We start from the raw sequence: 14,256 nt of genomic DNA, 5'->3' as shown, positions 1-14,256 counted from the left end.
CACGTAATTCCTTCCAACAGTTCATCCACTCAGGTGTCGACCCCCTAGGGGGTGACATCACTATTACAGGCAATCTGCTCCGTCTCCACATCATTTTTCTCCTCATACATGTCGACACAAAAGTACCGACATACAGCACACACACAGGGAATGCTCTGATAGAGGACAGGACCCCACTAGCCCTTTGGGGAGACAGAGGGAGAGCTTGCCAGCACACACCAGAGCGCTATATATATACAGGGATAACCTTATATAAGTGTTTTTCCCCTTATAGCTGCTGTATAGTTAATACTGCGCCTAATTAGTGCCCCCCTCTCTTTTTTTTTTAACCCTTTCTGTAGTGTAGTGACTGCAGGGGAGAGACAGGGAGCTTCCCTCCAACGGAGCTGTGAGGGAAAATGGCGCCAGTGTGCTGAGGAGATAGGCTCCGCCCCTTTTTCGCAGACTTTTCTCCTGCTTTTTTATGGATTCTGGCAGGGGTTAAATGCGTCCATATAGCCCAGGAGCTATATGTGATGCATTTTTTTTGCCATCCAAGGTGTTTTTATTGCGTCTCAGGGCGCCCCCCCCCAGCGCCCTGCACCCTCAGTGACCGAAGTGTGAAGTGTGCTGAGAGCAATGGCGCACAGCTGCAGTGCTGTGCGCTACCTTGTTGAAGACAGGACCTCTTCTGCCTTCTGGCTCTGTAAGGGGGCCGGCGGCGCGGCTCTGGGACCCATCCAAGCTGGGCCTGTGATCGTCCCTCTGGAGCTAATGTCCAGTAGCCTAAGAAGCCCAATCCACTCTGCACGCAGGTGAGTTCGCTTCTTCTCCCCTTAGTCCCTCGATGCAGTGAGCCTGTTGCCAGCAGGTCTCACTGAAAATAAAAAACCTAATCTAAAACTTTCACTAAGAAGCTCAGGAGAGCCCCTAGTGTGCACCCTTCTCGTTCGGGCACAGAGATCTAACTGAGGCTTGGAGGAGGGTCATAGGGGGAGGAGCCAGTGCACACCAGATAGTCCTAAAGCTTTCTTTAGATGTGCCCAGTCTCCTGCGGAGCCGCTATTCCCCATGGTCCTTACGGAGTCCCCAGCATCCACTTAGGACGTCAGAGAAATTACACCTACCTACTTAATGGGGTAAAATTAGGGGATTCTGTACTGGAAAAGGACTTGGGTGTCCTCATAGATAGCAAGCTAAGCAGTAGTACCCAAAGTAGGACTGCAGCAAAGAAGGCTAATAAGATATTAGCATGCATAAAACGGGGTATTGATGCTAGGGACGAGAGTATTATACTCCCGTTATATAAATCACTAGTGAGGCCACACCTTGAATACTGTGTACAATTCTGGGCACCGTACTACAAAAAGGATATCCTGGAGCTTGAAAAGATACAGAGGAGGGCGACCAAACTAATTAAGGGCATGGAGACGATGGAATACAAGGAAAGGCTTGAAAGACTAGGCAAGTTTACATTGGAAAAGCGGAGACTAAGAGGGGATATGATCAACATCTACAAATAATAGGATTTTGGTACTTACCAGGTAAATCCTTTTCTTTGAATCCATAGGGGGCACTGGAGTACTCTTGGGATATGGACGGCGTAGCAGAACAAAGGCACTGAATATTTAAATTTAGAACTCTCCACCCCTCCATATCCCAGAGTACCTCAGTGTACGAACCCAGTGTTTTTACTGAGCGAACTACTATAGAGAGGTTGACAATGGAGAATTCCTATAACATAACGGACAACAACAAAGTTGACCCATAACGTTAATGTCAACTAAACAGTTGACAGCATAACCGATAGACCTTGATAGTTTGAACCAATCAGTGAAAATGTGTTACCATAAGCTCCTTTGAGCTTAATACAAACCAGGTAAAACGTGTTACCCTAAGCTCCTCTGAGCTTAAAACAACCCAGGTAAAACTGCTCTGGGTGGGCGTCCAGTGCCCCCTATGGATTCAAAGAAAAGGATTTACCTGGTAAGTACCAAAATCCTATTTTCTTTTTCATCCACTAGGGGTAACTGGAGTACTCTTGGGACGTACCAAAGCTTCCCTCGTGGGCGGGAGAGCTGTTTGACACTTGTAACAGTAGGCAGCCAAAGCTAGATGCTGATGCCGCAACCATTCATAACGTGTAAACGTGCACAAACGTGGTGCACTGAAGGCTATGTAGCCGCGTCGTAGACGCTCCACGACCCGCTGGGTCTGACATTCCCACAGAACCTGTGGGATGAGCTATTACTGACGTAGGCGACTGTAACTTAGCCTTAAAGTAAGCCTGACTTGTAGTCATTATTATCCAACTGGATAATGTCTGCTGAGAAACTGGCTAACCCCAGTTGGCAGCATCATATAGAACAAACAACGTATCCGTATCACGTACTGTAGACGTTCGGGACATATAGACGCGTAATGCGTGTACCACATTCAGAATTCTAGAATGTGCTGTCAACACAGGAACCACTATTGGTATATTGATGTGAAGAATAAGAAAGCGGAATTCGTCCGAAGATCTGCTTTGTCATGAGAAAACTCAAATACGGTGGCTTGGAATACAAGGCACCCAAATATGAAAACAAAACCCTTGCCGAAGCTAAGGCTAGAAGAAAAATGTTTTCCCAAGTGAGAAACTTAATCCCCATTTGTTGTAAGGGTTCAAAATATGAAAACTGTAAGAAATCTGAACCCAACCTCAAGTCGCCTGGCGCTGTAGGTGGGATAAATGGAGGCTGCACTTTGATGACACCTTGTAGAAAGGTGTGTACCGACGCAATAGAGTCAAACGTCTTTGAAAATAAGTTGACCACACAGATACCTGCACCCTCAGTGCAGATAAACGCAGTTCTCCATCCCCGTTTGTAAAATAACAGAATACTGGTAACTTGAAAGATGATGTCGGAAACTTCCGAGCTTTACCACCTATATAAGCACACCAAATTTTGTAATAATGAGCTGCCTTAAGCGGCTTACTAGCTCGTAACATGGTTGGTATAACCGATACTGTAATGCCCTATTTCTTTTCTTAAGAGGGCGGTCTGAACCCCCACCCCGTCAACCGCAGCTGCGGTACATAGGTAATAGGTACATAGGTAACTATGGGTAAAAGAACGGTCCCTGTTGTAACAGGTTGGACGTATTATGAGCGGGCCAAGATCGTGTGCAAGTATTCCTTGGAGATTCGAGAAGCAAGCTCTCCGAAACCCATGAGATATCACTAGTATGACTGTGACGAACTGTCTTATGCTCCGTTTTGGCAACGGAGAGAGCAGCGGAAAATGGTGGAGCCAGATACACGATGCTGAATGACCACACGAATGTGAGAGACTCCACCGCCACTGCCCTTGTGATCTGTCGTTTTGTACACATACTGAGCTTTTGTAATTGTGGCGAGATGCCATCATGTATACCTGAGGGTAACCCCTTCTGTGGACTCACATATGAAACACCTCTGGATTTAATGTCCAGTTTTCAGGATATAAATCCTGACGGGTGAGATCATCTGTCTAACAGATGTCCACTCACGGAATGAACCCCGTTGACATCATCACATAATGGTGTTCTGGGCAATTGAGGATTCGAGTTACCTGCCGCATTGCCATGCGGCTTCTTAATTCTCCCTGGTTGTTGTGTATGCAACTCCCGTTGCGTTGTCTGACTGCACTTGGTCAGACTGAAAGCGAAGCATGTAGTGCACTGTAAATTGCACGGAGTTCCAGGACATTTATCGACAGCAATCTGTCGTGATCCGTTTTAGAACCTCTGTCGCTGATCTTTTTTAACTACAACTCCTGAACCTCTGAGACTCTCGTCCAGAGTATATACACCCTCGCCCCTCTGTGGGAAACGCGAGTGAAGGCCGGCGAGCTAAAGCGCTTTGAAAACACATCATTATTCTTAACAGGCGAATACACCAATGTACCGCTAGTGTGCGTGGCTTTTGCACTACTTACTAGATGCACATTTGTTCTTGCTGGTGTAGTAGGTAAATGTCTTTGATTTACCGTATTTATAATCTTACCTAGGAATTGACGTCGTTCAGACGGAATTAGATGCGATTGTTTTTGAACTTGACCTGCCACCGCAGTATACATTAGTAGCGCAAGTTAGAGGAACTCTGTTGAGACAGAGTTCTTATGAGCAGATCGTCTAAGTTAGAGGAACTCTGTTGAAACAGAGTTCTTATGAGCAGATCGTCTAAGTATGGAACGATTGTCACTGTCAGGACTCTTAGATGAGCTATCATCACCAACATCACTTTGGTAAATACCCGAGGCGTTGACAAGAAGCCAAACGGTAGACCTGAAATGGTTAATGGTTGTGGCGTTTTGCAAACGCTAGAACCTGTGATGACCAAACCGGAATGGGTAAATACGCATTGTGAAGATCAAGTGCAATTATGCAATTTTGTGGCTCCAATATGCAAATACTAACCGCAGAAAATCCATTTTCAAACTGCAGTAAGTGACTTGCTGATTGAGACTGCGACGGAGCTGTCTGGTTTTGTTACCCCAAACAGAGGGGAATAAGTAACCCTGACTCTGTTGGTGTACTACTGCCTGGTTATAAAGACAGCTGAAACCCAGCAGAGACTAAATGGCAACCTGCCAAACCGTTCGACAGAGGCAGTCTTGTCCTTTAATCTGTAAATAGCTGAGACATCCATGAGCTGATGTCTGGAAACCCCGCAAATGTAACATGTAAAGACGCGCTTCCACATTGGAAAATGGAGATGGCCTAAGAGGTCGTTAAGCCACTGGCTTGCTGACTGTAGCGTCCTGTCGTTACAAGGCGTGACTGTTTTGTACCACCGCCTTGAAAAAACTGAAGTCTAAAGGGATTAAACGCCGGCACAAGTATTTCCGTTTTGATACTGGATGCGGTAATGGCTGAATATCAAATTTAGGACCAACCAAGCTCTGGCCTTGTCGCGCTTAAACTAGCGACGATGAAAAGTGAGAATCGAAGTAACCGGCGTTAGCAGAAGCTTTACAGATATACTCTGCAGCTTCTTTTAACAGTGATCGTCATTGTTTCCATACATAGAGTCTAGTGACCCAAATGTATCTTGGGTCTTTATAATGTTTGACACAGACGCATTTACCAATGGCGGATCGCGTCATTTTGGAAACGATTAAATAGTGGTTAGAGTCTACTCAGTCTCTGTAAAAATGGAGACATTGACTCACTGGGATTTAGCAATGTATGGTTGTCAAAAACCCCGCACTATCTGAGTGCTGGACTAATGTACCCTTCTCACTCGTAGTTATCGGTGTGAGATTTGACATAGAATCGTGCATTAAATTATAAGACCAGTTAAATAAACACCCTGGTACCCAAAGGGAAATTGGCCCTTTGGAAAGACTGTCTTTTGTTAGAGCTGGCGGAGTAACTTCCGAGACTCCGATGTTACCGCTCTTTTAATTTGATTTGCCAATGCTTAACATAGGATTTTTAAAATTATTTTTAGTCTGCGCTAGAGCCTTACTCGCTATGCAGACAGACACCACAATAGGCAACGGACAGACACTTGCACGACTTATTGAAGTTATTATGTGTCATATATATATTTTATTGCTGAACAACATATTTATATGAAACTCATGGTTGTTCCTCTCTACGGAAATCTTTAGTAAAAGGCAAAAGATTTATTCGATCTGAAGAGAAACCAGAGTATTCTTTATGTGAAAAGCAGTTCACATGGGCATGTGAAACCCGAACCAAATTCCCACTAACACCCCTGCGCCTCTGGTGGCTTAGAGATGTAGGGCAGGAATGTTCCAGAATTACACACTGGAAAACAACAGGAAGCATGGTTAAAATGGCCCCTTTGCCATGCTGACCCTGATAATCACAGAACAAATTACAAATGTTTCCGTGTTAATATAGCCTATTATACAGTATAATCACAGGCCGGGTACAACACATGCTCTATGAATAAATATATATATAAGCTCAATAGCCTATGATAATTACAGACATTAATATATTTATACAGCATTAATATAGGCTCAATAGCCTATTATACAGTGATAACCACAGACCTTAATATAGGCTCCATAGCCTATTATACAGTGATAATCACCGACATTAATATATAGGCTGAATAACCTATTATACAGTGATAATAACAGCCATTAATATAGGCTCAATAGCCTATTATACCGTGAAAATCACAGACAGTAATATAGACTCAATAGCCTATTACTCCCAGGACAGGTAACAATACATTATAAATACCTGTCACATATATATAGCTGCCTATACACTGTGCTGCTGTTCATATATTTGATCCGCCAGATTCCACCGTACCTCTTCCCCCCTGTAACGCTGTGTCTCTGCGGGAAGCCTGCAGCCTCTTAGCGCTGGCACTTGTGGGTGGATGGTGCTGGGCGGCCGGACGGAGCGGCGGTCACCGTCTCTGTACTGAGACTGAGGGAGCGTCTGCGGCCGTATGGCGCTGGGCGGCCGGACGGAGCTGGGCGGCCGGACGGAGCGCTGGGACGGGCGGCTTGCAGACGTAGCGGCTGGGGCTTGGCGGGCGTATGAGCGGCGAAGCAGCATATTAACCCCAACATAGCGGGGCGGCAGCCTGCGCTGACCGCCCCGTTCCCCAGCCTACCTTGCTTGTCTCCTGATCATGGCTGCGACGGGGCTTCTTATGTGTAAGCTCCGTCCAGCTCTCCAGTGATGTAACTCATGGCTGTGACGGGGCTTCTTCTGTGTAAGCTCCGTCCAGCTCTGTAGTCCTGGCTGCGACGGGGCTTCTATGTGTAAGCTCCGTCCAGCTTTCCAGTCAGCTTTCCAGTGATCTAAGTCATGGCTGCGACGAGGCTTCTTCTGTGTAAGCTCCGTCCAGCTCTCTAGTCCTGGCTGCTCTTTGCAGGAGCAGTGGGCTGCCTGTGGCTGTGAGGGTGCTCTTTGTGAGGACCGACACGCCATGCGCTGCCCGTGCAGCGGCACTATCCCGGACCCATGTTTTTCTTGAAACTGGGAAGGGATGTGCTATTAAAAAAAAAAATTAAAATAAAAATGAAAAATTAATAAAATCTTCCAACAAGTGTGGGAATCCCACAAGCCGATGTTAGTGCTTTGAGCACAGAAAAAACACTGGGTTCGTACACTGAGGTACTCTGGGATATGGAGGGGTGGAGAGTTCTAAATTTAAATATTCAGTGCCTTTGTTCTGCTACGCCGTCCATATCCCAAGAGTACTCCAGTGACCCCTAGTGGATGAAAAAGAAATATAAGGGGACAATACACAGAGCTTGCGCGGGACCTGTTTTTGGTTAGATTAACACAGAGGACTCGTGGACACTCGCTCAGGTTAGAGGAGAGGAGATTCCGCACAATACGGCGTAAAGGCTTTTTCACGGTAAGGACAATACGTGTTTGGAATTCCCTGCCCGAGGGAGTTGTAATGGCGGAATCTGTCAACACCTTTAAGAATGGGTTAGATAAATTACTAATGGATAAGGATATCCAGGGGTATGGTGCATAGTCATGCATTATAGTTACTATAAATAGGGATAAAATGCAACGGCTGACAGCAGCATCAGTCAGAAATTTTAGTCAAATCATCATGCATAGGAGACCACAAATAGGTTGAACTCGATGGACAATTGTCTTTTTTCAACCTCAGATACTATGTTACTTATCCATTCAAGCGGAGTGCCGGTCATATAGGTCTCTCTCTATCTAGACACACACACTTCACATGGTACATACTAAACCAGCTTGATGGAGCTTAAGAGGTTGATGTATCAAGCAGTGGACAAGTGCAGAGGTTGCCCATAGCAACAATTCATTTTATAGAATATACTGGATAAATGATACATTAAAGCTGTTTGGTTGCTATGGGCAACTTCTCCACTGTTTTCACTGCTTAATACAATATATCTCTGTAAAGCGCTGCGGAATATGTGTGCGCTATATAAATAACTGGTAATAAATAAATTAAATAAATAATTCACAACTATAAGGTCTATTACTAAGCTTTGGAGAGTGAGACACAGTGGACGGAGATCAAGTACCAGCCAATCAGCTTCTAACTGCCATGTTACAGGCTGCGTTTCAAAAAATAAGATTTTACTTACCGGTAAATCTATTTCTCGTAGTCCGTAGCGGATGCTGGGGACTCCGTAAGGACCATGGGGAATAGACGGGCTCCGCAGGAGACAGGGCACTTTAAGAAAGAATTTGGATTCTGGTGTGCTCTGGCTCCTCCCTCTATGTCCCTCCTCCAGACCTTAGTTAGAGAAACTGTGCCCGGAAGAGCTGACAGTACAAGGAAAGGATTTTGGAATCCAGGGCAAGACTTATACCAGCCACACCAATCACACCGTATAACTTGTGATAAACTTACCCAGTTAACAGTATGAACAACAACAGAACATCAGATCAACCCTGATGCAACTATAACATAACCCTTATTTAAGCAATAACTATATACAAGTATTGCAGAAGAAGTCCGCACTTGGGACGGGCGCCCAGCATCCACTACAGACTACGAGAAATAGATTTACCGGTAAGTAAAATCTTATTTTCTCTAACGTCCTAGTGGATGCTGGGGACTCCGTAAGGACAATGAGGATTATACCAAAGCTCCCAAACGGGCGGGAGAGTGCGGATGACTCTGCAGCACCGAATGAGCAAACACAAGGTCCTCCTCAGCCAGGGTCTCAAACTTGTAGAACTTTGCAAAAGTGTTCGAACCTGACCAAGTAGCTGCTCGGCAAAGCTGTAATGCCGAGACCCCTCGGGCAGCCGCCCAAGAAGAGCCCACCTTCCTTGTGGAATGGGCTTTTACTGATTTTGGCAGCGGCAATCCAGCCGCAGAATGAGCCTGCTGAATCGTGTTACAGATCCAGCGAGCAATAGTTTGCTTTGAAGCAGGAGCACCCAGCTTGTTGGATGCATACAGGATAGACAGCGACTCAGTTTTCCTGACTCTAGCCGTTCTGGCTACATAAACCTTCAAAGCCCTGACCACATCTAGTAACTCGGAATCCTCCAAGTCACGAGGAGCTACAGGCACCACAATAGGTTGGTTCATATGAAAAGATGACACCACTTTTGGCAGAAATTGTGGACGGGTCCGCAATTCTGCCCTGTCCATATGGAAAACCAGATAGGGGCTTTTATGTGACAAAGCCGCTAATTCTGACACACGCCTAGCCAAAGCCAAGGCTAACAGCATGACCACCTTCCACGTGAGATATTTTAACTCCACGGTTTTTAGTGGCTCAAACCAGTGTGACTTCAGGAAATTCAACACCACGTTAAGATCCCAAGGTGCCACCGGAGGCACAAAAGGGGGCTGAATATGCAGCACTCCCTTTACAAACGTCTGAACTTCAGGTAGAGAAGCCAGTTCTTTTTGAAAGAAAATAGACAGGGCCGAAATCTGGACCTTAATGGAACCCAATTTTAGGCCCAAAGTCACTCCCGACTGTAGGAAGTGAAGGAAACGGCCCAGCTGGAATTCCTCCGTGGGGGCATTCCTGGCCTCACACCAAGCAACATATTTTCGCCATATACGGTGATGATGTTTAGCCGTCACGTCCTTCCTAGCCTTTATCAGCGTAGGAATAACCTCATCCGGAATGTGCCTTTTTCTGCTAGGATCCGGCGTTCAACCGTCAAACGCAGCAGCGGTAAGTCTTGGAACAGACAGAGCCCCTGTTGCAACAAGTCCTGTCTTAGAGGCAGAGGCCATGGGTCCTCTGTGAGCATTTCTTGCAGATCTGGATACCAAGTCCTTCTTGGCCAATCCGGAACAATGAGTATTGTTCTCACTCCTCTTTTTCTTATGATTCTCAGCACCTTGGGTATGAGAGGAAGAGGAGGAAATACATAAACCGACTGGAACACCCACGGTGTCACTAGTGCGTCTACAGCTATCGCCTGAGGGTCTCTTGACCTGGCGCAATACCTCTGTAGCTTTGTGTTGACGCGGGATGCCATCATGTCCACCTGTGGCAGTTCCCACGACTTGCAATCTGCGTGAAGACTTCTTGATGAAGTCCCCACTCTCCCGGGTGGAGGTCGTGCCTGCTGAGGAAGTCTGCTTCCCAGTTGTCCACTCCCGGAATGAACACTGCTGACAGTGCGCTTACGTGATTCTCCGCCCAGCGAAGAATTCTGGTGGCTTCCGCCATCGCCACCCTGCTCCTTGTGCCGCCTTGGCGGTTTACATGAGCCACTGCGGTGATGTTGTCTGACTGAATCAGAACAGATTGGTCGCGAAGCAGGGTCTCCGCTTGACGTAGGGCGTTGTATATGGCCCTTAGTTCCAGGATGTTGATGTGAAGGCAAGTCTCCTGACTTGACCACAGACCTTGGAAATTTCTTCCCTGTATGACTGCCCCCCACCCTCGGAGGCTTGCATCCGTGGTCACCAGGACCCAGTCCTGAATGCCGAATCTGCGGCCCTCGAGGAGGTGAGCACTCTGCAGCCACCACAGCAGAGACACCCTGGCCCTGGGGGATAGGGTGATCAGCCGATGCATCTGAAGATGTGATCCGGATCACTTGTCCAACAGATCCCATTGAAAGGTCCTCGCATGGAACCTGCTGAAGGGAATGGCCCCGTATGATGCCACCATCTTTCCCAGGACTCGCGTGCAGTGATGTACTGACACCTGTTTTGGTTTTAATAGGTCCCTGACCAGTGTCATGAGCTCCTGAGCCTTCTCCATCAGGAGATAAACCCTCTTCTGGTCTGTGTCCAGAATCATGCCCAGGAAGGGCAGACGAGTCGTAGGAATCAACTGCGACTTTGGAATATTTAGAATCCAGTCGTGCTGTTGTAACACTTCCCGAGAGCGTGCCACGCTGATCAGCAACTGCTCTCTGGACCTCGCCTTTATGAGGAGATCGTCCAAGTATGGGATAATTGTGACCCCCTGCTTTCGCAGGAGCACCATAATTTCCGCCATTACCTTGGTAAATATTCTCGGTGCCTTGGAGAGACCAAACGGCAACGTCTGGAATTGGTAATGACAATCCTGTACCACAAATCTGAGGTACGCCTGATGAGGTGGATAAATGGGGACATGAAGGTATGCATCCTTTATGTCCAGAGACACCATAAAATCCCCCCCTTCCAGGCTTTCGATGACCGCTCTGAGCGATTCCATCTTGAACTTGAACCTTTTCAGGTATATGTTCAGGGATTTTAAATTCAATATGGGTCTGACCGAACCGTCCGGTTTCGGTACCACAAACATGGTCGAATAATAACCCTTCCCTTGTTGAAGGAGGGGAACCTTGACCACCACCTGCTGAAGATACAATTTGTGAATTGCAGCTAACACTATTTCCCTCTCTAAGGGGGAAGCTGGCAGGGCCGATTTGAGGTATCGGTGAGGGGGCATCTCTTCGAATTCCAGCTTGTATCCCTGAGACACAATCTCTATTGCCCAGGGATCCACCTGGGAGTGAACCCACTTGTGGCTGAAATTTCGGAGACGCGCCCCCACCGGGCCTAGCTCCGCCTGTGGAGCCCCAGCGTCATGCGGTGGATTTAGTGGAAGCCGGGGAGGACTTCTGTTCCTGGGAACTAGCTGTGTTGTGCAGCTTCCTTCCTCTGCCCCTGCCTCTGGCAAGAAAGGACGCACCTCGGACTTTCTTGCCTTTTTGTGATCGAAAGGACCGCATTTGGTAATACGGTGCTTTCTTAGGTTGTGAGGGAACATATGGCAAAAAATTTGACTTTCCAGCAGTAGCTGTGGAGACAAGGTCCGAGAGACCCTCCCCAAACAATACCTCACCCTTGTAAGGTAAAACCTCCATGTGCCTTTTTGAGTCGGCATCGCCTGTCCATTGCCGAGTCCACAGGACCCTTCTGGCAGAAATCGACATTGCATTTATTCTAGAGCCCAGTAGGCCAATGTCTCTTTGAGCATCTCTCATATATAGGACAGCGTCTTTTATATGCCCTAGGGTCATTAATATAGTATCCTTGTCTAAGGTATCAAGTTCCTCAGATAAGGTATCCGTCCATGCTGCTACAAGCACTACACACCCAGGCCGACGCAATTGACGGCCTTAGTAAGGTACCTGAATGTGTATAAATGGACTTCAGGGTACCCTCTTCCTTTCTATCCGCAGCATCTTTTAGGGTGGCCGTATCCTGTGACGACAGGGCTACCCTCTTGGATAAGCGTGTTAGAGCTTTGTCCACCCTAGGGGAGGATTGCCAGCGTAACCTGTCCGTTGGCGGGAAAGGATACGCCATAAGCATCCGTTTGGAAATCTGCAGTTTTTTATCTGGAGATTCCCAAGCCTTTTCACATAACTCATTTAGCTCATGTGAAGGGGGAAAGGTCACCTCCTGCTTTTTTTCCCCCATACATATGAACCCTCTTGTCAGGGACTGGGGTTTCCTCTGTGATGTGCAACACATCCTTCATTGCTATAATCATATAACGGATGGCTTTAGCCAATTTAGGCTGTAACTTTGCATCATCATGATCGACACTGGAGTCAGAATCCATGTCGGTATCTGTGTCAACAATTTGGGATAGTGGGCGCTTCTGAGACCCTGACGGCCTCTGCGACATAGGATCAGGCATGGGCTGTCCTGAGGTTTCAACTTTATCCAACCTTTTATGCAAGGAATTAACATTATCATTTAAAACCTTCCACATATCCATCCAATCAGGTGTCGGCGCCCCTCAGCGGCAGGCTTCTGTCCCGCGTTTCTGTATAATATTATGGCGGGGGCTCATACATATATACAGTGCCCAACTGTATATATGTCCTACTTTTGCCAAGAGGTCCTAATTGCTGCCCAGGGCGCCCCCCCCCTGCGCCCTGCACCCTACAGTGACCGGAGTATGTGGGTCTAGTGTGGGAGCAATGGCGCACAGCTGCAGTGCTGTGCGCTACCTCAGTGAAGACTGGAGTCTTCTGCCGCTGATTTTGAAGTCTTCTTGCTTCTTTCACCCGGCTTCTGTCTTCAGGATCATAAACCCCTAAACCCATAAACCTCTGCGAGGGGGAAGGCGGCGCGGCTCAGGGATCGGACGACAGGGTGAGATCCTGTGTACGATCTCTCTGGAGCTAATGGTGTCCAGTAGCCTAAGAAGCAGGACCTATCTTCAGTGAGTAGGGCTGCTTCTCTCTCCTCAGTCCCACGATGCAGGGAGCCTGTTGCCAGCAGATCTCCCTGAAAATAAAAAACCTAACAAAATACTTTCTTATAGCAAGCTCAGGAGAGCTCACTAAACAGCACCCAGCTCGTCCGGGCACAGATTCAAACTGAGGTCTGGAGGAGGGACATAGAGGGAGGAGCCAGAGCACAACAGAATCCAAATTCTTTCTTAAAGTGCCCGGTCTCCTGCGGAGCCCGTCTATTCCCCATGGTCCTTACGGAGTCCCCAGCATCCACTAGGACGTTAGAGAAATTACAGTTAGGAACTGTTTAGTTGGTATTTTTTCTCTCTCCACTCTCTCTCCAAGGCTTAGTACATAGACCCCTTGACTGTTCTGTCCATTCTATGATTGGAAACTTACTGTCTTGTTTTCCTCAGAGGTCGCCTGGAGGTATATTTTGAGTCAATAGCTTGCAGTAGGGATGAACATTTGACCAACTAGAAATAGACCAAAATGCTGTGGTACCCCTTTTAACTCAGTGTGCCATTCACTATGTGATAAAGCAAAATAGCCCCAGACATCACATCCTCCATCTTTCAGAGTCGGTATCACAGGGGGTTTATTCACTAAAGGTCCCTACACACTGGCCGATATTACTGAAAGATATGAATGAGATACTGTTCATATCTTTCAGTGTGGAGGCAGCAACGATTAACAATGCGTGGCCCCGTGCTCGTTCATTGTTGGCGCCCCGTTCTCGTCCATATTAGCATGCACTGCTATGGAGCCGGGTGACGGGGGAGTGAAGAAACTACACTCCCCCCGTCACCGGCCCCCTGCCGCCAGGTCGCCTGTATCCGCCATCGGGCAGCTCAGCAACAGATCTGCCAGTGTGTAGGGCCCTTAAATGGTTGCTTTTCTAATACCCCTTTCACATCGCACTGAAAACCCGGTACCGACACGGCATATTGCCGTGTCGAAACGGGTCCGTGTGCGATGTGAAAGGTCCAATTGTGAATTAGCGGGTCGCCTGACCCGGTAATTCAACCCTGTAAAAAAGAAGGGTTCTTACCGGGTTGATTACCGGGTCAGGCGCAGTGTGAATGGGAGCCGTTCCGATGCGAATCGGCTCCCATTCACAGCATAAGCAGAGGCGGCGCAGGAGATGAG

At 47.4% G+C, this 14,256-nt stretch overlaps 1 protein-coding gene and 1 non-coding gene across 7 annotated transcripts in view; both read right to left on the bottom strand.

Annotated features, from left to right (window-relative positions):
- The window catches only part of USP15 (ubiquitin specific peptidase 15), a 258,720-nt gene that overhangs the window by 76,548 nt on the left and 167,916 nt on the right, over window positions 1-14,256 (bottom strand). The window lies entirely within an intron of this gene.
- On the bottom strand, window positions 5,542-5,662 carry LOC134938694 (U5 spliceosomal RNA). Its single transcript, XR_010181201.1, has one exon. It is a non-coding gene; the product is annotated as a U5 spliceosomal RNA (small nuclear RNA).

The sequence above is a fragment of the Pseudophryne corroboree genome, chromosome 6 (assembly GCF_028390025.1).
Source record: "Pseudophryne corroboree isolate aPseCor3 chromosome 6, aPseCor3.hap2, whole genome shotgun sequence".
NCBI classification, from domain to species: Eukaryota; Metazoa; Chordata; class Amphibia; order Anura; family Myobatrachidae; genus Pseudophryne; species Pseudophryne corroboree.
This window is presented reverse-complemented; position numbering and strand designations above follow the sequence as displayed.